General features: G+C 41.0%; 1 long non-coding RNA gene across 1 annotated transcript; it reads left to right on the top strand.

Moving 5' to 3' along the window:
• The first annotated feature begins 3,237 nt into the window (after positions 1 to 3,237).
• LOC131238818 (uncharacterized) lies at positions 3,238 to 4,871 on the top strand. The gene is made up of 2 exons (XR_009168050.1): positions 3,238 to 3,385; positions 4,328 to 4,871. It is a non-coding gene; the product is annotated as an uncharacterized LOC131238818 (long non-coding RNA).
• Positions 4,872 to 22,812: the final 17,941 nt, after the last annotated feature.

Genomic DNA, 22,812 nt, shown 5'->3' with positions numbered 1-22,812 from the left:
GGCGTTCTTGGCTAGGGTTGGAACTCCTTGCATAGGTTGGATGGTTGAGATAAATTTCCTCTAACAGTCGATGCTACAAAAGCACAAAGCAAACTAAACAGTTTCCATTTTATTCTTGAATTGCATAGTCCAGTTGTGACAAGACTTGTGCCCTCGTGTGAGCTTGTCTCTATGCAAAGCAGACTAGGGTTTGCTCGGATTTGATCTAGCTTCAAGATGGCTAGTTTGGATTGTGTGTCTTTCCCAAGTTCTAGCCGTCCTATGTAACAGAAAGGTTGGGGTGCGTCCGGATTCCTCACTAGCTGCAGCTGCTGCGGGAGGGTTCGACTTTAGTTTCTTGGTTGGGTTTAGGGTGAAGAGAGCTAGGGTTTGGTCAAAATCGTCCCATAAACACGATGGACGGTTCAAATCATCCAGATGGGATGATCATTGTGGGCCACAACATGTCCTAGTGGACGATGTCCGTTCTATTTGCGAACAGGGAGAAAACTCTTTTTTTTAAAAAATTTATCAGGTCAAACTAGGTTTGACCTAATTTCCAGTTTAGTGCACCGCTGGTGCACATTTACCATGCACACTCAGGATTAATTATGGGGCCCACAGTGTTGTTTTTGAGAAATCTACTTCGTCCATTCGTTTTGTCAGTTCTAGGTACGGCCTATCTTAAAGTATCAAGTGATCACGATCCTTAGGTGGTCCATGTCAAGTGAATGTTTATTTTAACTATGGATCTTGCTGATCTAAGGGTTAAAATTTGACATGTATGGTTAATTCATGACATATAAGCATGGTATAAGGTTTCTCATCGAACAGATCATGAGAACCTTGAGATCTAGAATTCAAGATCTAGGTTAATGGCATTTTCATGATTATTGCTAATCTAAGAGTTTTGTGCAATCTAATGGTTCTACATGGTTATATGAACCTTTCTAAACAATTCTTATAAACGAGCTTACATCTAAATCATTATGAATAAAAAGTTATTCACTAAATTAATTATGGGAATGTACATAGATCAAACCACATGATGGATGGTCTTGTCCCATAATCGACGGTCGGGTGGCTTGATCTATGGATGAAAATTATTCCCAATGGTCAGATTCATGTTGGAGAATGGATTTAAGGTAAGGATAGCTAGATTGGTATCGTACACATGTACATACTAAGTTAAATTTCATGGTAACCCTCGAGAACTTTCAATACTCGCATATTGAAAAGTTCGAGGTGTTACATCTAGGGTCCCCATTGTGGTTTGGTTTTACAAGCATGCAACTGTCTAGAGGGGATGACCAAATTTCCACATCAACAGTTTAGTGGCGTCTGTTGGAAGCGACGGTAAAGCCATTCCCAACTCACTTATCATCTCTAAGTTACTCTACAATGGTGAAAGGAAGAAAGAGGGCTTTGGCAACTATCATTGTAATTGCTACAACACCCGCCGAGCAGTCTACAGACCTTCAAGATCCACCATCACAACACCAACATGATTCTGCTCATGCAGTGCCCGTGCAGAGGTCCCACAATCATGGAGGCCGGCTTGTTTAGTTGGAAAACTAGTTCGAGGCCTTAACTAACAACATAAACCATATAATGCAGATATTGGACAGGCAAAATCGACTTCCTGATCATGAAGGGGAAGCACCGGTAGAAACTGAGCTCTTCAGACCTCCTCAAACACCTGTCGGCTCATACAAAGCCAAGAAATAGCCTGGGAAGTATAGCCATGTGCCCGCCCACACTGTAGGAACTACCGCGCTCGCCGACTCTGATTTATGCTACATGCTATAGAAAAGAAGGTGCAAAAAAGCTCCCGAGGTGATGGCAAAGAACGAGGTCCCTTGGGAGGTCAAACTCAGGGAGATACGAGGACATATCAGTGATATCCGACAAGCATACCGAGCTTGGGTCCCGACCTCAGTTGAGGATATGTTGGAGGAAACAGAGCCACCGTTTACTGACGACATTATAGGATCTCCACTTTCATCGAGATTTTGAATGTCATAGATTACTACCTACTCTATGAACAGAGATCCAACCGAGCATCTAGAGTCCTTCAGGGCATGGATGGAATTGCATGGTGTGACCAATTCGATGATGTGTAGAGCATTTTTCTAGACCTTATCAGGGGCGACAAAAAAGTGGTACAGGCAGCTGAAGCTAAGGTCGATTAGCTTCTCCGCGCAACTCAACAGGGCCTTAATCACTTGGTTCATCAGAGGAGAGGATAGAAGGAAGCCGATTACCCACCTCCTCACTGTTACCTAGAGAGAGGATGAGCTACTAAAAGATTATATCATTCATTTCAATGAGGAGGTAGTGCAAGTAGAGGGATATTCAAACCAGATAGCCTTAATCGTCATGATATCCAGTCTTTGGGAAGGGAGATTCCTCTTCTCAATCGGTAAGAACTCTCCGACCACATTGGCTGATCTCCTTAACTGAGCATTAAGTACTCCAATGGTGAGGAACTCTTCAGCTAGTGAAAAGCTACATGGAGTGTCGGGAGCTCGGCTAAGGACATGAAGCGCAGGAGTAGCCACCCACCATCGACAATAAAAAGAGAAGGGACGATGACTCGAGCAAAAGTCAACATTCAAACCGACGATCAGAGAGCAGATTCCCACTACCAAAAAAAATGATCAAAGGCTACGAACTATGCTAGCTTTTAGCTATGGATATAGACCGTAGCTATATTGCTACGACTTAAAATCATAGCTAAAAGTTGATCAAATCGTAGCCAAAAGCTTACACCTCCACCCATTCTTACACCCTGGGACAGCCCTATAAGGGACTCTATGAGGCCCAATAAAATATGTGTGCCCCATCTAATACATCTATCCATTTTGAAAGAGCATGTTAGGGCAAGAGCCCAAAAAAGGAAGTAGATCGAACGCTTGAGTGGACCATACAGTAGGAAACAGTGGAGATTAATACCTACCATTAATCGATGGTGTGGTTCAATTAGAGCTTCGATTTTCCTAGATGTTGGGGTCATTCCCTGTAAAAAAATTACAAAATTAATGAATGGAGTGGATATATCAAATGCATCACCGTGAACCCCACAAAGCCCTTTATCGGACCATCCATTAGAACACTTGTGCGAACGCGGAATCTTGGCACGGTATTTTACCCAAAAGAAAAGTCGCCGCCCTAGTGCTCTCATTCCCGCTCTCTCTCTCAACCCTACCCCTCTCGTGCCCTCTCTCTCAACCCTACCCCCTCATTCCCACTCTCTCTCTCTCTCTCTGTGTGTGTATGTTAGATCCAAAGAAGGGAGAGAGTTGGATATGCCAGCATCTGATTTCAAAATCCCAGCCACCGGAGTTTGATTCATCACAGCTGACTCAAATCAAAAGCAGGATTTAGCGGCCGCACACCTCTAATGGTAGCCACCACTCATCTGTTAAACCTTATTCTTCCTCCCATCTATGATTTGAAAACCCCTCTTTATTTCTTTTTTTTTTAATGGCTGGGAGTTCTAAGAGCTTGTTACTGCCATTAATGGCTGCCGCAAACTTAGCGGCGATGACAGTGGCAATTGACACTATTGGCTGCTGTATTTGGTGGGCCTTCAATCTGTTGTCCGTCAAGCAGATGATGATGGAGTTTATCGGACATGTATTCTAGTTACTATCAGTAATGGGTTTAAAATCCTATCAATTTGGATTATTCTATCTAGCAGCCTAACATTGCTGGAAGTTTTGGGAGTTTGTGTTGTGAAGACTACTAAGATTTTTAGGTGGTTTTTGTTTTGCCTTTTGTTACTTGCAATGTCAACTGAACATGATTTTAGATCCTAATAGTTGGATTTCAGAGAGCCATTATGTAATTCCTCCTGTGTTTTGTGCATGCTAACTATTTGATAAAATGGCTTAACAAGAAATGTTTTGTGTGGATTGTAGTATCTTATGTCTAGATGTGATCTTGAGTTGGTAAATGTGGTACACTCATTTGTAGCCACAGTAGTCAAGTGTACTTCCATTGGCAGCTTTGAAGCTACAAATGTTCTATCTTGAGGCATACTTGCATATGCCTTACAGAGAGCTAGCATGGTGTTGTTATTAAGCCATCATCTACTTTCTTTTACTTTGCCATTCTCATGAATGGATGATAAATGGAAAAGGCTTTTTCCTCCATGACTAGTTAACATATTCTCCCTTGTTTCTAAGCTAAGTTTGTAAAAACTATATGTATGGTTTCTTCCTTCTGTCATGCGAAATTTCAGTTACAGATGGAATGAAATGATAATTTACGTTGTTTTTCATCCATTCTTATTACTTAAGTTTTACTTGTATTGTCTTATTAATTGAGCAATTTGCTGGAAAAGGTGTGGGCTATTGTGAATTTGAAGATTTTCTTGGTTTCAGAGTTCATTATTACAATACAGGTATTGCCTCAAAACTCCTTTGCATTATGTGTCACTGTTCATGAAAAATTGATTCATGGTCCTTCTAAATCTCTCGTAACTCCTTTGGAATAATTAGCTAATTGCTTTGGTGCAAGAAGGACATGGAATTACTCAGGCGTGATTTTGGGGTATGTCGATTGTTTTTTTTTTTTTTTTTTTGGATGTGGTCACTGAAAATCTTAATTTTTTCGACCCATTTCACAACATTAGCTGGAGCAACTGCTCAGAGTGGATGTCATGCAAGAGTGGATCATCTTCTTCAAATTGAACATGATGTAGTTTATTTCTTTGACTTTGATTTAATAAAATGATGAAAGTTGCATAAGACTTTGAAAGGTTTGGGCATTGTGTTCAAGTAGAGATTTCTTGCATTGATAGTTCTTTAAAAATAAAATGTATTGATCTGTTTAGCAGTACAATACTTGATTTATTCTTTAATTTGGTATTGTGCCTTATGTTTAAATTGGCATAAAACTCCCATAAATATTGAGTCAAACCTTTGTTTGGGCATTATTTGGGATTTATATTTAACATTCTAAGTTACATAAATCTCCATAGGCTCCAAGGATCATTTGCCTATTAGGAATTACTTCTATACCTAATGGTTTCTATCAGTTTTTATTTAAGGATCATTTGCCTATTAGGAATGATCTGCTGGGTAAGAAATCGGAGCATGGGCAGTTTCCTAGTTTGGCCCTGAACACTTCTCTCAATGCTGTAAAAATTAAAATGCAAATTTTGAACTGAAACATCGAACATGCAACGAATAATCATGGTTGCTACTTTTTGTTCCTATTTTCTACTTTATATAATCAGTCCCCTTTCTTTTTTTAAAAAAAAAAAAAAAGAAAGAAAGAAAGAAAGAAAGAAAAGAAAAGAAATAAAGAAAAACTGCGGAAAAAAAGAAAAAAGAAAAAAAAAGGATTAATACTGCAATATTCTAGCCATATGCATTGGCTAGAATTGTGTTTTTCATGGTGGTCCATAATGTGGTCTGTACCATTCTTCATCCTTGCTACAATCTCTTGACTAGTTACTTGACTAGTTGCTAATCTCGGATACTTACAGCCTTCTACGTCTGGTGGAAGTAAGTGCCGCAAAGATATCACACCGGAAATGATTGATCTAATACCTGATTTAAGAGTATGTTTAGGACTTGATTACCTCTACAAATGCATGTATGACCCAACTGGTTGCATATTACCTCTACAAATGCATGTATGACCTAGCTGGTTGCATATGCCTCTAGACTTAATTACCTCTACAAATGCATGTATGACTTGAAAGTTGAAACTTGTTATCTCTATTGAAGCAGTCGAGCGATTAGTTTTTGCTTATTGCAGTTTTCATGTGATTTGGTATCTCTACCATCTAGTTTCATTGGTAGGATTTTGTTAATCTTGTATTGTTACCTCTTTTTTCAATTTTTTAAAATGTTTTAATGCATCCGGTTTTTCTGTTTTGTGATTTTGGAATGCAATGGTCATTCAATCTCAATTAAAGAAGTTGAAACTTGAAAGTTTGACTTTTCTCATTTTCTGTTTTGTGATTTAAGAGTATGTTTCATTTTTGTCAGAGTCATTGTCTTTTTGGAATCATCGTAATTGGGATTTTTATTGCATTGATTGATTTGGGTTGCATTTGGATGGTCTTAGAAAAAATGGATTTGATGCTCTATGCCAAAATCACAATGATTTGGGCAGAAATGCAACTCCTTTGGCTTCAAAATTTAAAATGTAGGCTGCAAAAACATTCTTTTTCAAATTCCAATACGAGAAGGGTTAGATCAACAGAAATCGAGCTTATGAGCAGACATTAAAGGATTCCAAAGGCGCTCGTATATGACGATAATCAAGTTACATTGGATGAAGTGTTGGGATATTATTGTTATGAATTGGCAAATGGTTTTTATCATTTCCTTGTCATTGGCCCTTTTTTAGTAGTTCACTTAGAGCAGATTAAGGGTGTATATCTTTTTCACTTGTTGGATTATCTGCTTTTTAGGGTAGTTATCTCTGTTGTAGCAGTCAAGCGATTAGTTTTTGCTTATTGCAGTTTTCATGTGATTTGGCATCTCTACCATCTAGTTTCACTGGTAGGATTTTGTTAATCTTGTATTGTTACCTCTTTTTTCTGTTTTTTAAAATGTTTTAATGCATCCAATTTTTCTGTTTTGTGATTTTGGAATGCAATGGCCATTCAATCTCAATTAAAGAAGTTGAACTTTGGTTGCATAGGCCTTTTTTTTTGGAGAATAGAGAATAGATAGTAGCAACCCTACAGCCTCACTGCTAACCAGCCAAGCTCTTCCTGATTAACAATAGGAGGGGAAGGAAGTCTATCTCCTCGCGCCCAAGAGAAAACACTACCATTCAATTTTATGTGGTCTTTTTGCAGCAACTAGTTCTGCCCAGCTGCTTTTTAGAACTCCCAAAGTTGGTCCACTTTGTGGATTTGGACCAAAGTGGGGTTAGTCCCATTCCATTATCAATCTTTGTCTGGGCCCAAATTGAGATTATAATAGTTTCCTGTTCAGCTTCAAATGGATGGACTCATAGCTAGCTGTCATTATGAAATTATGAACTAAAAATGGTGCATCCAATTATTCTAGGAACCAAAATGTTAGTGACCTTGATGTTTGCATAAAGCAATGCCCTCTAAATTGCTCAACTGACCTGAGTTCTAGAAGATTTGATTGTAGTTTGTACTTTTTATGGCACACAATAACACTTACGATATTGGTTAGTGGAAAGAGGATCACTTTAAGGCTTTGGATGTGGATGGAGATGGTCTTCTAAATCTTACTAAGTTTAATGAGTAAGTTTTCCATTTTCTTAGCATTTCATGTTTCTCAATGTTTGTTTTGCACACTAATTTCTTCTGCGTGTGTTTTTCTAGCTTCTTACACGTAGCTGATACTGATAACCAGAGGTTGCTTTGATGGTTGTGCACAAAGGAAATAAGGTTCAATGTGTTTTTCTCTTTTTATTATTTTTTCTTTAGCTCTGTCATCTTGGTATCCTACCCCACCTAGAAGTAATGGAACAGCCATTTCTTAGTGTGTGATGGAAAATGCTTTGTCATCATTGTCATTGTCATCATAGCCTTATCCTAGCTATTTGGGGTTGGCTTTACCATTCCTGACCTTCTCTTTATTGCTTGGCAAAAGTTTGACAACTAGTTGCTGTTGAAAGCAGGCCTACCTCACGGGTTTTGTTCCATGTCTCAATCATTTGTTCAGAAGATGGGGAAAAAGGACAAAGGTACTGCAGAAGAAGTCTAGAAACATGCTCAATTGCACATCAAGTTTTGGTTTATTTCCAGAAGCATGCTAAATGTTTTTTTTTTAGAGGTAATGATGATTTGTTTAAAAAAGAGGATCAGCCTGCTGACAAAGCGAGAAGGTTATCCTCCAACATGAAACAAATTACAACCGATTTTGATTTATTAAAGATGTGTTGAGGATTGGGTCCTTGCTCTTGCTCCGGTGGTAGACTCTAAGGAGTTTCAACACCGGGTCAAGGGTTCGAGTACCCATAGGTGGTGAAATTCCACTAGCGTGAGTGTGTGGGGGTGTGTGCGTGTGTTAAAAAAAAAGATGTGTTGAGGATACATTTTTATTGTTTGTTTGCTTTGTTGTGGAATAGATGACTGTGGAAGAGAGCAAAGGGAACCAAAGCGAGAGGGCACCCTGCCCTTGATTTTCACTAGGGCACAAATAAGTTGCAAAACAGCCTGATTTTTCACATGACCCTTCATCCAAGCCAGTTAAAGGTACACATGGGATTAGTTCTTGAAGGGTTCTCACATGTTCTCATGAAAACTGGTTTGTAGGAGAAATTTTTCCTCCAAACATAGTGTAAAATATGAACTATCATCTTTTTACGTCTTCCCCCACCCTAACTTCTACTATAGAACTAAGTGGTATTTGTTGATGGAAATTTGATTTTCATACCTAGAATCATGAAACTTAGAATAATGTTTTCACTAGAGCTCCAAATGTACTCTTAAAGTTTCCTACATACCTTCACATCTTTGCAATTCAATTTAATAAGTTCTCCACTATCCCTTCATGTTTTCTTTGGATTGCAAAAGAAAATTATTAGAAATGCTAGTGTTTTTATTTTTGAATTCTGTTTTTCATTTGATTTATTTGAATGAAATTTCAAGGCTTTATAGTAATCAACTGCAATTATATTCTCTTGTTTGAGGCCTGTTTGAATGTACCCCGTAATGAGAATGATGTTGGAAATTGGGTGTTTGTTTTGGATGTTTGGTTTGATTTAGTTTAGAGGGGAGTAGTGCATTACTAGTTAGAAAATTATGCTCCATAACCATGGATGTCAAGGAACTCTTAGTGAAGCTCAATTATGTCAAAGAGCCACTGAATCAGGCTAATTCTAATACAAGTTCGTCCATTGAAATGGCCACATTGAGCTTGTAAAGATGAAAGACATTGAGGTGAGTTTGTCTGAAAGAGAACCGTTTGTAGAGAAACATTTTTCAAGGAAGTCTTTTCATATAAAAAAGTCATAAAAATTTCCCAAACCTCCCCTTGTCTTTTTTTTTTTCCTCTCTAAATACTTTATTGGAAAATAGAAAATGTCACTCTCTCCTTTATTTTCCAAGATCCCAAACTAGCCTTTAATTTCTTTCTTCTATTAGTATTGTATAGTTATTATATAGAACGGTTTGATGGATGCTTTGATTGGTAGTTTGAACAATAGATGGCTTGGTGCATAACTTTTGCTTAACTGCCTTAAATAGCTTTTACTTCAATCACAACAGACATAAGACAATGGTGATTAACATCCAAAAGGTACCTTATGTGTCCAAGAAAGTATTCAATTAAGTATGGTTGGTCTTATAGATATCCTATAAGTTCTCCCCTTTTGTTTGATTGGTATGCGGCGGTTGCATATAACTCCAAAGGCACATCTGCTCTTCATCCACGCAGCTATAATTCTATGATATCATGTGCATGATATCTATGTTGTAATTGCAGTTATCTATAATAATAATAATTTTTTCCATTATAGTGCATTCACAATAGTTATCATTGTGGTTACAGTTATTCATTATGTGACAGGTTTTTAGGTGAGAAGAACAAGTTTCAAAACAAAACAGTCTGTGGTTTTGAGAAGCGATTCTTAGGATGTATGTGTGTTTTAGGGGCCATCTGCATCTTGGAAGTATACAATGGAAGGTAAAGAAAACCCTCGAGTTCCATTCTTTGAATCATGAAAAGGTATTTGTGTTGAATCCCATGCATTGACAATATTAGACATGCTCATGAGCAGGACATGCATAATTCCATAAAAATTGATGGAGCATACCCGGATGTGCGTCGGAGCTATCCGGATGTTGAGCGGGGGTCTCTAGAAGGTGGGAACCGCTGTTATAACCATGATGAAGCTGTCCATTTCCTATGGATAGCATTGGAGTGGCCTAGCCATTTAGACAGGCCGTGTTTATATCTGTATTTGCTCGAAATTAATGGAGCAGACCCGGATGTGCGTCAGAGCTATCCGGATGAGCGGGGCTCCCTAGAAGGTGGGAACCGCTGTTATGACCATGATGAAGCTGTCCATTTCCTATAGATAGTATTGGAGGGGCCTGCCCAATTGGAGCAGGCCATGTTTATATCTGTATTCGCAGGGACCACACCCTTAACCTAAACCACACCCTAAACTTATAACCTAAACCTATTCTCAATTCCCTAAAGTTATAACCTATAACCTATAACCTATAACCTAAACCTAAACTTAACCTAAACCTATAACCTTAACCTGAACCTAAACCTAAACCAAACCTAAACCTATAACCTTAACTTAAACCACACCCTAAACCTAACCTAAACCTATAACCTTAACCTAAAACCTGAACCTAAACCTAAAACCTAAATGTATTCTCAAATCCTTAAACATAAACCTTCACCTAATCCTAATCTCAACTCCTTAACCTAAACCTAAACCTAAACTTGAAAACCTAAACCTAAACCCGATCCCGAACCCGAACGCAATTTCCTAAACCTAAACCTTAACCTATTCTCAATTCCCTAAAGCGATAACCTAAACCTATAACCTTAACCTAAACCTAAAACCTAAATCTAAATGTATTCTCAAATCCATAAACCTAAACCTACACCTAATCATAATCTCAACTCCCTAACCTAAACCTAAACCTAAACCTAAACTTGAAAACCCAAACCTAAACCCAATCCCGAACCCGAACCCGATTTCCTAAACCTAAACCTTAACCAATTCTCAATTCCCCAAAACTATAACCTATAACATAAAGCTAAACCTAAACCTATAACCTTAACCAAAACCAAAACCTATAACTTAAACCTTAACATATAACCTATAACTTATAACCTAAACTTATAACCTATAACCAAACCTTAACCTAAACCTAAACCTAAAACCTAAATGTATTTTCCAATCCCTAAACCTAAACCTACACCTAATCCTAATCCCAACTCCCTAACCTAAACCTAAACCTAAACTTGAAAACCCAAACTTAAACCCAATCCTGAACCCAAACCCGATTTCCTAAACCTAAACCTTAATATATTCTCAATTCCCAAAAGCTATAACGTAAACCTAAACCTAAACCTAAACCTATAACCTTAACCTAAATCAAAACCTATAACCTAAAACTTAACCTATAACCTATAACCTATAAGCTAACATTAATCTAAACCTAAACCTAAACCTACAACCTAAACCTAAATTCTAAACCTAAACCTAAAACCTAAATGTATTCTCAAATCCCTAAACCTAAACCTGCACCTAATCCTAATCTCAGCTCCATAACCTAAACTAAACCTAAACTTGAAAACCCAAACTTAAACCCAATCCCGAACCCAAACCTGATTTCCTAAACCTAAGCCTTAACCTATTCTCAATTTCCTAAAGCTATAACTTATAACATATAACCTATAACCTAAACCTAAACCTATAACCTTAAGCTAAACCAAAACCTATAACTTAAACCTTAACCTTAACCTATAACATATAACATATAACTTAAACTTATAACCTATAACCTAACATTAACCTAAACCTAAACCTAAACCTATAACCTAAGTCTAAAACATAAACCTAAACCTAAAACCTAAATGTATTCTCAAATCCCTAAACCTAAACCTAATCCTAATCTCAACTCCCTAACCTAAACCTAAACCTAAACTTGAAAACCCAAACCTAAACCCGATCCCGAACCCGAACCCGATTTCCTAAACCTAAACCTTAACCTATTCTCAATTCCCTAAAGCAATAACCTATAACCTAAACCTAAACCTATAACCTAAACCAAAACCAAAACCAAAACCTATAACTTAAACCTTAACCTATAACCTATAACCTATAACCTAAACTTATAACCTATAACCAAACCTTAACCTAAACCTAAAACCTAAATCAAAATGTATTCTCAAATCCCTAAACCTAAACCTACACATAATCCTAATCTTAACTCCCTAACCTAAACCTAAACCTAAACTTGAAAACCCAAACTTAAACCCAATCCCGAACCCGATTTCCTAAACCTAAACCTTAACCTATTCTCAATTCCATAAAGCTAAAACCTATAACATATAACCTATAACCTATAACCTAAACCTAAACCTAAACCTATAACCTTAACCTAAACCAAAACCTATAACCTAAACCTTAACTTATAACCTATAACCTATAACTTAAACTTATAACCTATAACCTAACATTAACCTAAACCTAAACCTAAACCTAAACCTATAACCTAAACCTAAAACCTAAATGTATTCTCAAATCCCTAAACCTAAACCTACACCTAATCCTAATCTCAACTCCCTAACCTAAACCTAAACCTAAACTTGAAAAGTAAAACCTAAACCCGATCCCGAACCTGAACCGGATTTCCTAAACTTAAACCTTAACCTATTCTCAATTCCCTAAAGTTATAACCTATAACCTAAACCTATAACCTAAACCTAAACCTAACCTAAACCTAAACTTAAACCTATAACCTTAACCTAAACGAAAACTTATAACCTAAACCTTAACATATAACCTATAACCTAAACTTATAACCTTTAACCAAACCTTAACCTAAACCTAAACCTATAACCTAAACCTAAAACCTAAATGTATGCTCAAATCCTTAGACCTAAACCTACACCTAATCCTAATCTCAACTCCCTAACCTAAACCTAAACCTAAACTTGAAAACTCAAACTTAAACCCAATTCCGAACCCGAACCCGATTTCCTAAACCTAAACCATAACCTATTCTTAATTCCCAAAAGCTATAACCTATAACATATAACCTATAACCTATAACCTAAACCTAAACCTAAACCTATAACCTTAACCTAACCTATAACTTAAACTTATAACCTATAACCTAACATTAACCTAAACCTAAACCTATAACCTAAACCTAAAACCTAAATGTATTTTGAAATCCCTAAACCTAAACCTACACCTAATCCTAATCTCAACTCCCAAACCTAAACTTGAAAACCCAAACTTAAACCTTAACCTATTCTCAATTCCCTAAAGCTATAACCTATAACCTAAACCTATAACCTAGACCTAAACCTAAACCTATAACCTTAACCTAAACCAAAACCTATAACCTAAACCTTAACATATAACCTATAACCTAAACTAGGAGATCTACACGATCTGCCCTAAAGTGCCTCAAAAGGAGTCATGCCGATAGTCGCTTGATAACTATTGTTGTACGCGAACTCGGCAAGGCGCATATGCTCATCCCAACTCCTGTAAAGTCGATCACATAAGCCCTGAGCATATCCTCAAGGATCTGGTTGACCCTTTTGGTCTGCCCATCCATCTGCGGATGATAAGCTGTGCTGAGATGCAAAGTGACCCCTAACGCCTGCTGAAAACTCCTCCAAAAATGAGATATAAATCTGGAGTCTCGGTGTGAAACGATCGAAATTGGGATGTCGTGCAGTCTCACTATCTCCTTGATGAATACCTTTGCAAGCCGGTCCATGGACCAGGAAGCACGCACTAGAATGAAATGAGTCGACTTCGTCAGACGATCGACGATAACCCAGATGGTATCGTGACCATGCTGAGTCCTTGACAAACCTGCGATGAAGTCCATTGATACGTGTTCCCACTTCCACTCTGGAACTCTCAACGGCTGCAAGGGACCAGTGGTCTTTGATGATCGGCCTTAACACGCTGGCATGTGTCACACTCGCCACAAAACTAGTAATCTGGCGTTTCATCCCTTACCAGAAGTACTGCCTCCTTATATCTCGATACATCTTCGTGGAGCCCAGGTGAATAGTAAGTCTCGATCAGTGTGCCTCGGTCATCATATCACAGCGGAACTCTGGCACGTCTGGGACACACAATCGGTTTCTGAAGCGTAATCCACCATCGGAACCAATCTGCCAGTCTAATTGCTCCATGGATGCGACCTCTGCTCGGTACTCCTGAAGTGACGCGTCCGTCTGCTGAGCCTCAATCACCCTAGCCACCAAAGAGGGTTGAATCGACAAGCTCGAAAGCTGAACAATGGAAGACTGCAGACCAAACTCAAAGTCATACTCTGAAACATCCTTGAGCATCTTCCACTCTCGCACCATCATCTGAGCCATCAGGCCTCGTTGCTGACGGCTAAGTGCGTCTACCACCACGTTCGCCTTACCCGGGTGGTACTAAATATCAAAATCGTAGTCCTTCAACAACTCATCTATCACCTCTGACGCAGGTTCAACTTGGACTGCAAAAATAGGTACTTTAAGCTCTTATGAACCGAGAAGAGCTCGAATCTGACCCCATATAAATAATGCTTCCACACCTTCAGTGCGAAAACAACTGTTGTAAGCTCTAAATCATAAGTGGGGTAGTTTAGCTCATGGACCTTGAGGTGGTGCGAGGCATACACCACTGACTTCTCATGCTGCATTAGTACAGCACCCAAGCTAACTATGGAGGCATCGGTGAAAACAATAAAACCCTCACTCCCATCAGGAAGAGTGAAAATAGGAGCAAACGTGAGGTGGTCCTTCAACTCCGTGAATGCCTCCTCGCAGGCGTCGCTCCAGACGAACTCGATGCCCTTCCGCGTCAACCGGGTTAGCAGTGCAGCAATACGGGAGAAACCCTCGATAAACCATTAGTAATAACCCCCTAGACCAAGGAAGCTATGGATCTCAGACGCGTTCGTGGGTTGGCCCCACTGACACACTACATCAACCTTCGAGGGGTCCACAGCGACGCCCTCCCTCGTCACCATGTGACCGAGGAACTTCATTTTCTCCTGCCAAAACTCGCACTTCTCCAGATTCACATACAAGTGGGCTCGAAGGGTCTCAAGCACAATTTACAGGTGCTCAACATGGTCCTCTCAGGTCCTCGAATATACAAAATATCATCAATGAATACCATCACGAACTGATCGAGGAACGGCCGGAAGACCTCGTTCATCAACTGCATGAATACGGCGGGCGCATTGGTTAGCCCGAACGACATGACTAGGAACTCAAAGTGACCATAGTGTGTCCAGAAAGTCATTTTTGGAATGTCCTCCTCTCGGATCCGAATCTGATGGTAATCGGAGCGCAAGCCTATCTTGAAAAAATACAATGCACCCTGCAACTAATCGAACAGATCATCAATATGGGGAAGCAGGTATCGGTTCTTGATGGTGACTCTGTTGAGCTCACGATAGTCCACACAGAGCCGCAACAAACCATCCTTCTTCTTCACAAACAATACTGGGGCTCCCCAAGGCAAACTACTGAGATGAATGAAACTTAACTCCCTGAGCTCATCCAACTACTCCTGCAGTTCCCTCAACTCCAACGGTGCCATCTGGTAGGGGGCCTTTAAGATAGGCACGGTACTGGGCACCAGAGAATCTGAAACTCTACCTGCCGATGTGGCGACAAACCCGGTATCTCTTGAAACACATCCGGGTACTCGTAAACAACTAGCAGTTGCCCAATACTCTCTGCCACAGAATCCTTAACGACTAAAGTCAAGAAACTGGATAACGGTTCTCCCCTGGGCTTGGTGATAAACTGAATACTAACAAGCCTGGAATATGAAATGTGACTGTCCTCGCGGCACAGTCCAAGACAGCACCATACTCTACAAGCCAGTCCATACCCAAAATAACATCAAATCCTATCATCGGCATCACGAACAGATCGACGGAAGGAACATCTCGCCCACTAACACCAAGCTAGAAGGACAGCGATGGGTCAGCATAATAGACTTCTCCATAGGATTCGAAACGGCCAAGGCCTCAAACACGGACTCCTACGGAATACCGATCGATCGGTAAAACTGTTTGGCCACAAAAGAATAGGAAGCACCAGAATCAAACAGAACATGAGGAACATAAGCAGAAACAAGAAGAATACACTTAACAACTCTACTGGTAGATGACTACGGGTCCTGGCCTGGCGCCTGCTGTGCAGAATAAAAGTAGCCCTGAGCTGGTAGGGGAAGCAACCCAGAAGATTGAGGGTCCTGAGTTTGAGCCTGCTGGGCTGCTATACAGACTGGACCCAGGGACCGGACATACGGAGATCCCATTTACTAGTGTTGCGACTGCTACTGTCTCTGCTGAGGAGGTCTACCTAGTTGCCTCTGCTGCTGAGGAGGAGCCCTAAGAGTGGCGGGTGGAATCTATGCTCTTTGCTGCTGTTGCTGAGGAGGATGATGAGGGGACAACTGCTGTGGCCGCTGCTACTGAATGGGGAGAGAGTCCTCATGCCTCTAATGCCCGACCTACCCACAACCAAAGCAAACACTGAAAAAGGGGTCGAAAGATGACACGACTGGTGGTGCTGACGATGATGATGAAGCTACTGTCTGAACCACAGGCTGTTGAAACCTTGATCTGCCCCTCCGTCTCTGCTAACGGTGATACCTAGAACTGCCGGTTGGTGCTCTTCTCTTTCGGTCTCCACCGGAACTCTTCTCTCTCGACCTCTAGGTCATAGCCCAGTCATCCTCATAAACTGGTGCCCAATGTACGACTTGGTCGAACGTCTCCAAGCAATGCCCTACTACATGGCTGCGAAGGGCAGGACACAAACTAGTTACAAAACGACAGGCCCTCATCTTCTCATCACTGGTGAGATGAGGAGAAAATCTAGACAAGGCCAAGAAACGGGCCTCATACTAAGATACAGACAAATCACCCTGCACTAGGGTCTCAAACTCAATCACCTGCTGGATCTGAACGTGCTTAGGGAAGAACTTCTGGTCGAAACGGATTACGAACTCCTCCCGTGTCCAAACGAACTGAGGCCCGGCCATCCTGGATACAGATGACCACCAGTGACAGGCCTCACCTTGAAGAAGATAGGTCACAAGGGATATTCTCTGATCCACTGGACACTGAATAGTGTTAAAAATCCTTATAACCTTAGTGCGCTAAGCCTCAGTGGCAGAAGGGTCAGGATCACCGTTAAACCTCAGGGGATCATGCTGCCAGAGCTCTCGAGCTATCACACTAGCACAACGTAAATCAAATTGCCCAGAAACCTCGGCGATAGCAGGCTGACGGGTCTACAATGCTGTGGCAATAAGCTGCATCAGCTATTGGAAATGCTTAGCTCCTATAGGTATTGTCGGAACGGGAGGGGCGGCACTCACCTCATGCGGAGGCATGGGTGCGGCCATCGGGGTAGGAGCCTCGGTAATTAGAATAGTAGGCTGAGGAGAGGGAACTGGCGGGGGAACTGGAGATACTGAAGGGGCGGGCACTTCAAGCTCAACTGGAGGAACAGGCTAGATCGGGACCTCTAGAATTGGATCCTCAACAACATGAGTAGGATGTGCTCGAGTAGGACGGGTATCTCGGGCGCCTCTTCCATGCGCACCACGAACATGGGTGCCGTGACCACTGGTGCCACGTCTAGGCGGCATCATCTACAAAACAACAATGATGCGAAGAATTAGGACAATTTCAGGTTCAATACGGAGTGAAAGGAGAGGTCTCAGGACACTACTTATCCTATGCTCTGAGCCGACATGCGATGTTATCTCAAGTTATTTCAGAATTATTTGCTAGGCTCTGATACCAACTCTTGCATGCCCCAGACTCGGTAATCAGATTCACGAGGAACCCGTGGCCGGTTCTAGCCGCAATAGCCTCCGCAATACCTTATTCTCAGCTCCTGAGACAGGTTCCGATCCTGGGATCCTACAAGGAGGATTTTCCATAGTAGTATAATCATTCTAACATGAGCATACGTAAGATTACAGCAAGTACATCTGAGATTAACAAGGGGCACACATCACAAAATTCACTAAGAATTTAAACTTTTACAAGCTTACATCAGGTCCGAAAGGACATACATAAGATAATGGGAAAAGAGAGAAAGGTCAGCAATACTGGAGTCCTCAACTCAACTCTACTCCATGCTCTACTGCTATGACGCCAGCCTAGAGTCTTCTGCACGCATCAATCGTGCATAAGCTTATAGAAGCTTAGAGGGTGGTGAAAGTGTGTGATTATGGTGCACAGAAGAATAGCAGAAGGTACAAGAAGAGAAATATGCTCAATGAGAATATCACTAGCCTTACCAGGGCTTATCATGAATACGATGCAATGTGTACTAGGCGCCATACTAAGGCAATGAATGAAGGGGCTTATGCAGCCAATGCTAATGTGATGCAAGTAATGCCAGTGCTCATATCCAAACCACATGTCAAGTACATTACCAATCATAAGAAAATCACTGGGGTTCATTACACTGATGAATGACTGTTGCTCTATAGTCAAATGAGCGTAAGAGACCTCACTACTCGCCCATGGATAGTCAATCACCAACGAGGCCTGACAGTAGCGGACCCATTTACGAGCTGGTTAGACTCAGCCTAGCAATGCCTGCTCACACTAGGCAGGTAAGGCCGCACCCCTATCCAACCGACTACACGACAGTGTGAGTGTGGCCTAACGATATAAGGCCCTTGTGCGCTCATAGTTTCCACTCGGTCACAGTGTTGGAGTAGATCCTTGGTACCATGGAAGTTTTAAAAATTTCACCCATGGGCATCCTATGCACCTGGTATGCTCATGTAATACTTTCGATGTCCATACATATGGCCATCCATGAATGTCCCTATGGAGGCAAGGCCCTGATGAACAAGGGCAGTATCATCATGAAATATGATGTCAATGCATGAGTCACACACATATAGATCAAGTACTAGCTTCAGGCACTCAATGTGCACAAAGAGAGAAATTTCATCCCTCAATGACCACCACACAATGCAATTAATTCATACAGATGATGCATATGGGTCACAAGAATGTCAATGTGCTACCTATGGAATATAGAATCCTCCGTCCTAAGGAGGGTCGAGGTCTAAGCACATAGATAGGTGATCTAAGAAGAAGAGAAGTCCTCTAGTGGGGGCCCAGTCCTTTGGAACGGCCCATAAGCTAAAAGAGTCATAACCCTAAGAAGGAACGGTCCTAATCAGACCTAAGGTGGGCCTTCAACCACCTATAAGGGTCTTTATGAGCCTACTTTAGGGCCACCAAGGAGGACATCTAACCTCAACTCGATCCCAAAAGGTAACTCGCTATGCATATAATGTAAGGTCTAAGGCCTTAGTAATGTATGGTTTAATGGGCCATACTCCAAGCTCAATCTCATAAAACATATAGTGGTCCCTCAAGTGAGGTTTAGGCCCAACCATAAGGGTTATAGACCCATATGTTGCGGTGGGCTTCATGAGCAGCCCGGTAGTTCATTTACATGGGCAATTCTCACATTTAACACAAGTGAGTTGGGCCTCACTTTTTAGCCCAAGTATAGGGTCAATTTTAATAGGCAGCCAAGGGCCGAACTTCTTGCATATTGTTACCCCTAAGCCCATTACAATAGATGGGAGAGTATAAGCCCAAGATCAATGGGCCTATCCAAATGGACTTAGTCCACAAGGCCTAATTACCAACACAAAAGGGCGGCCATGCATATATATAATGTCACATAATGGGCCTTGAGGAAATAACCCAAAAATAAAAGCCATTCAATTCATGCTTTGTGGTAGACTTAGAAGGTAGCTCATAAACCCAAAAAAATACATGTGGGTAGGGTCTAAATCGACAGTGTGGGCCTTGCCATATCAGCCCAAAGACTGAGTAAGACCCTCCATAATATGCATCAATGTGGGCCTTGCAAGTCAGCCCATAATTAAGTACTTCATGAGGGCATCAAGGCGCATAATATATGATCAGCTTATAGACAACCCATTGAGCTCACAATTTAATAAGGTCAGCTCTTGCACAATGTTGGGCTCTCATGGAAGAGGTTTACAATCCATTGGGCCTATAAAACTACTTAAAAATCTGGTTAAGGTTAGCCTATAATATCACCACAAAAGTGGGCCTTAAGAGGCACTAATTAAGCTTAAAAATGTCTAAGGAAAGAAGGCAAAGAGTGTGTGTAGCACTCCCTTAAATTTGGTAGGCCACAACAGCTCCAAAATAATCAACCATGCAGCAAATTTGGGCCCCTTGCTGGAATTCCAGCCTACCCATTCCTGAGCCTACTAGAGTTCAGAAATTTATTTAATCTAGATGGGTTACTAACCCATGATGACCCACACATATCACAGCAGGCCCCACCAGATAAAATGGGGGATATACAACACTTACTTCAAGTGGGCCATGCCATTGGAATGCAGGCCCAACAACCCAAGGTTGGGGCATCCCATAATGGTTAGTCCTATGGGCCTAGGTATTTGACCCAAAACTGATCCCAATTGCAGGCCACACCACGGTCGGTACAGGGGCCCGATGGCCCTAAAAATTTGTAGGGCGGTCCTTCCATGGGTGGAACATACCTCTAAAAATTTTTACGATTTTTAAATAGCTAAAAATATTTTAATTAATTTATAGAAATCTATCTGTCCAGAAAATTGGACTGACCTAGACGTCCGAACGTGGTGGGCCAATCTAGCCCTTACCAAAATTTCCACAGGGGTCCATTGGCCCCAAAAATTTGTACGTGGGTCCCACAATGGGTGAAACAGATCTTTAAAATTTTTTATGATTTTTGAATATCTAGAAATATTTTAATTCATTTAAAGAAATTAATCTATCCTGAAATTTTTTCTGATCTGGACACCACATTATAGTGGGCCAGTCCAGCCACCACCATGGTGTGTACAAGTGTCCATTGGCCCTAAAATTTTGTAGGTGGGTCCTAACATGGGTGGGTCACCTCTATAAAAAATTTTAAAATTTTTGAGGTAGTATAAGTATTTTATTTAATTCATATAAAATATGGACAGCAAGGTCTAGAAATAATTCCTACTGAAACATGCTGCTGCTCCTGACTTTTGCACCCCATTTGAGTGGGCCCAAGTCTGTGTAAATTTAGAAAAATACAAGGCCAACCTTCTTATACAAGTATATAGCAAGGTGAGGTCCCCAAAGGTGGCTCACCATTTCAAGATCAGGCTAATATTTATGTTTTTCTAGCAAACAGTGTGGCTGGACAGTCCAGAAAAATCTGGACCGTCCACCCTCCTTGGCCCACCCTTTTGGGTGATCAAACAGGGACATTTGAAGGTGACATTTAACATACTTTCAAGTGGGGTCCACACCTCAAAGAAAATTTTAGAAAATTAGGGAAAAAGAAGCCACAAATAAGGCCTACAACCCATACATTACAGCATAAAAAAAAATTCCAGCAATTGGGATAGCAACATGTTGTTGTCTAGATCAACCCAAAAAATTAATAAATGGGAAATAAATCAAAGATTCCACAAGGTGGGGTCTACCCTGATGTGTCACACAATCCTCAGGCCCAGATCCCTTCCAAAATAATCCTTAAAATCAGGCCTAAAGGCCTTCCAATATCCAGCAACAAAACTAGGCAGCACAGTTGGGCCTGGGCGTCCAGCAACTTGGGCCTAGAAGTCCCAAAAATCTAAAAATCCTGGTTGCATGGCACATCAGGTGGGCCACACAATCATCACATACAAACCACTAAAGGGTGAAGAAGAGAAGAAGAAAGGAAACATGCCGGCCATAAGGAGGGCTCCGCTACTACGAACCCTCCGCAATGAAGAAATCAACATGTACATGCAAGATCAAAAAGGGTCCCATACATGCATGGGCCCTAACTAGGAATCTAAGGTCTAAATGACCCATGATGCATAGATGAAGAGGAAAATCTCATCAAGATGGGGTCCATGGAGAATGGCCCCATCAAGATCACACGCATGCAAGTGGTGGCTAGAGACCACATCCAAGGAGTGGTGTAGGACCTCCACCATTGATGTGGTGAGTCCTACACTCTCCATATGAAACAATAAAAGATCTATAAAGAAAAACAATGTAATCTATTCTACATGCTCACCCACATGATGGATCTTCAAGATTCTTCAACCACCATACTCATCAAGCTTTAAGGAAGATGATTCTATGGTGATGATGTGATTTAGAGGGTTGGATTAAGGGGGAAGAGAGAGGAAAGAGGGTGGAAATTTCAGTAATGGTGGACATCCAAAGCTTAGCAAGGAGAAGAAGAGAGAAATGAAGAAAGAGGGAGAGAGATGGGAGACTTGTAGCCATGGGAGGAAATGATTGTTTAAAAAAAATGATGACTTTTGAGAAGAGCAAAATACTCATTACTCATGGGGTAAGGTGAGTCATAATTGCCTTGAAAAAAAAAGCATCACTCATGATTATTTTTTTTGGAGAAAGAAATCTCATGCTTACTTGGTGGCTATGAGTCCTTAGGTTAGGCCATATGTCATCATGGAAATGGTGATGTCATCACCATTGGCAAACGTGCACATGGAGAAACATGTAATTTAGGTGGGTCCCACCAAAATGCAATCAACGGCCCAAATAATGTACGGCCTACAACTTTTGATGGACACGTCGGATTTACACACGAGATGGGGCGTTGGAACCATGGCGATGATGCGGTCGCAATGGCATAGGTCTTAGGTCAATCTGAGTCGGGTCTACGTGACCGAACTAAAGGATAACTGTAAACACTATCCGAGGGTCGCGGGTCGCTGAAATTTGACCGATAAGATCGCGAGACCAAAATAAATAAAATGCATACTCACACACACACAAGCACACATGTGAACTCGGGTCTAGTCTCACAGTAGGGCAGATGTCAGAAGAACGCAACAACTAGTAGTGGCCGAGAAAACATATTGGGTGGTAGCTGAAATAGAAGACAGCAAGTCAAATAAAAAATCAATTAGGGGGTTCAGGCCCATCTTCCACCTACAACAATCCTAGAGAGCACCAGGGTGTGGGTCAAACGACACTTTAGGCCAAAGGAAGATAGTCGGCAGGACCGCTTTCCAACTATTTGTGGAAATTCCACACAAACTCATAGGGAGGAGATTGATATTATGCAGAGAGTCTAATCCAAG

The sequence above is a fragment of the Magnolia sinica genome, chromosome 1 (genome assembly GCF_029962835.1).
Source record: "Magnolia sinica isolate HGM2019 chromosome 1, MsV1, whole genome shotgun sequence".
NCBI lineage: Eukaryota > Viridiplantae > Streptophyta > Magnoliopsida > Magnoliales > Magnoliaceae > Magnolia > Magnolia sinica.
This window is presented reverse-complemented; position numbering and strand designations above follow the sequence as displayed.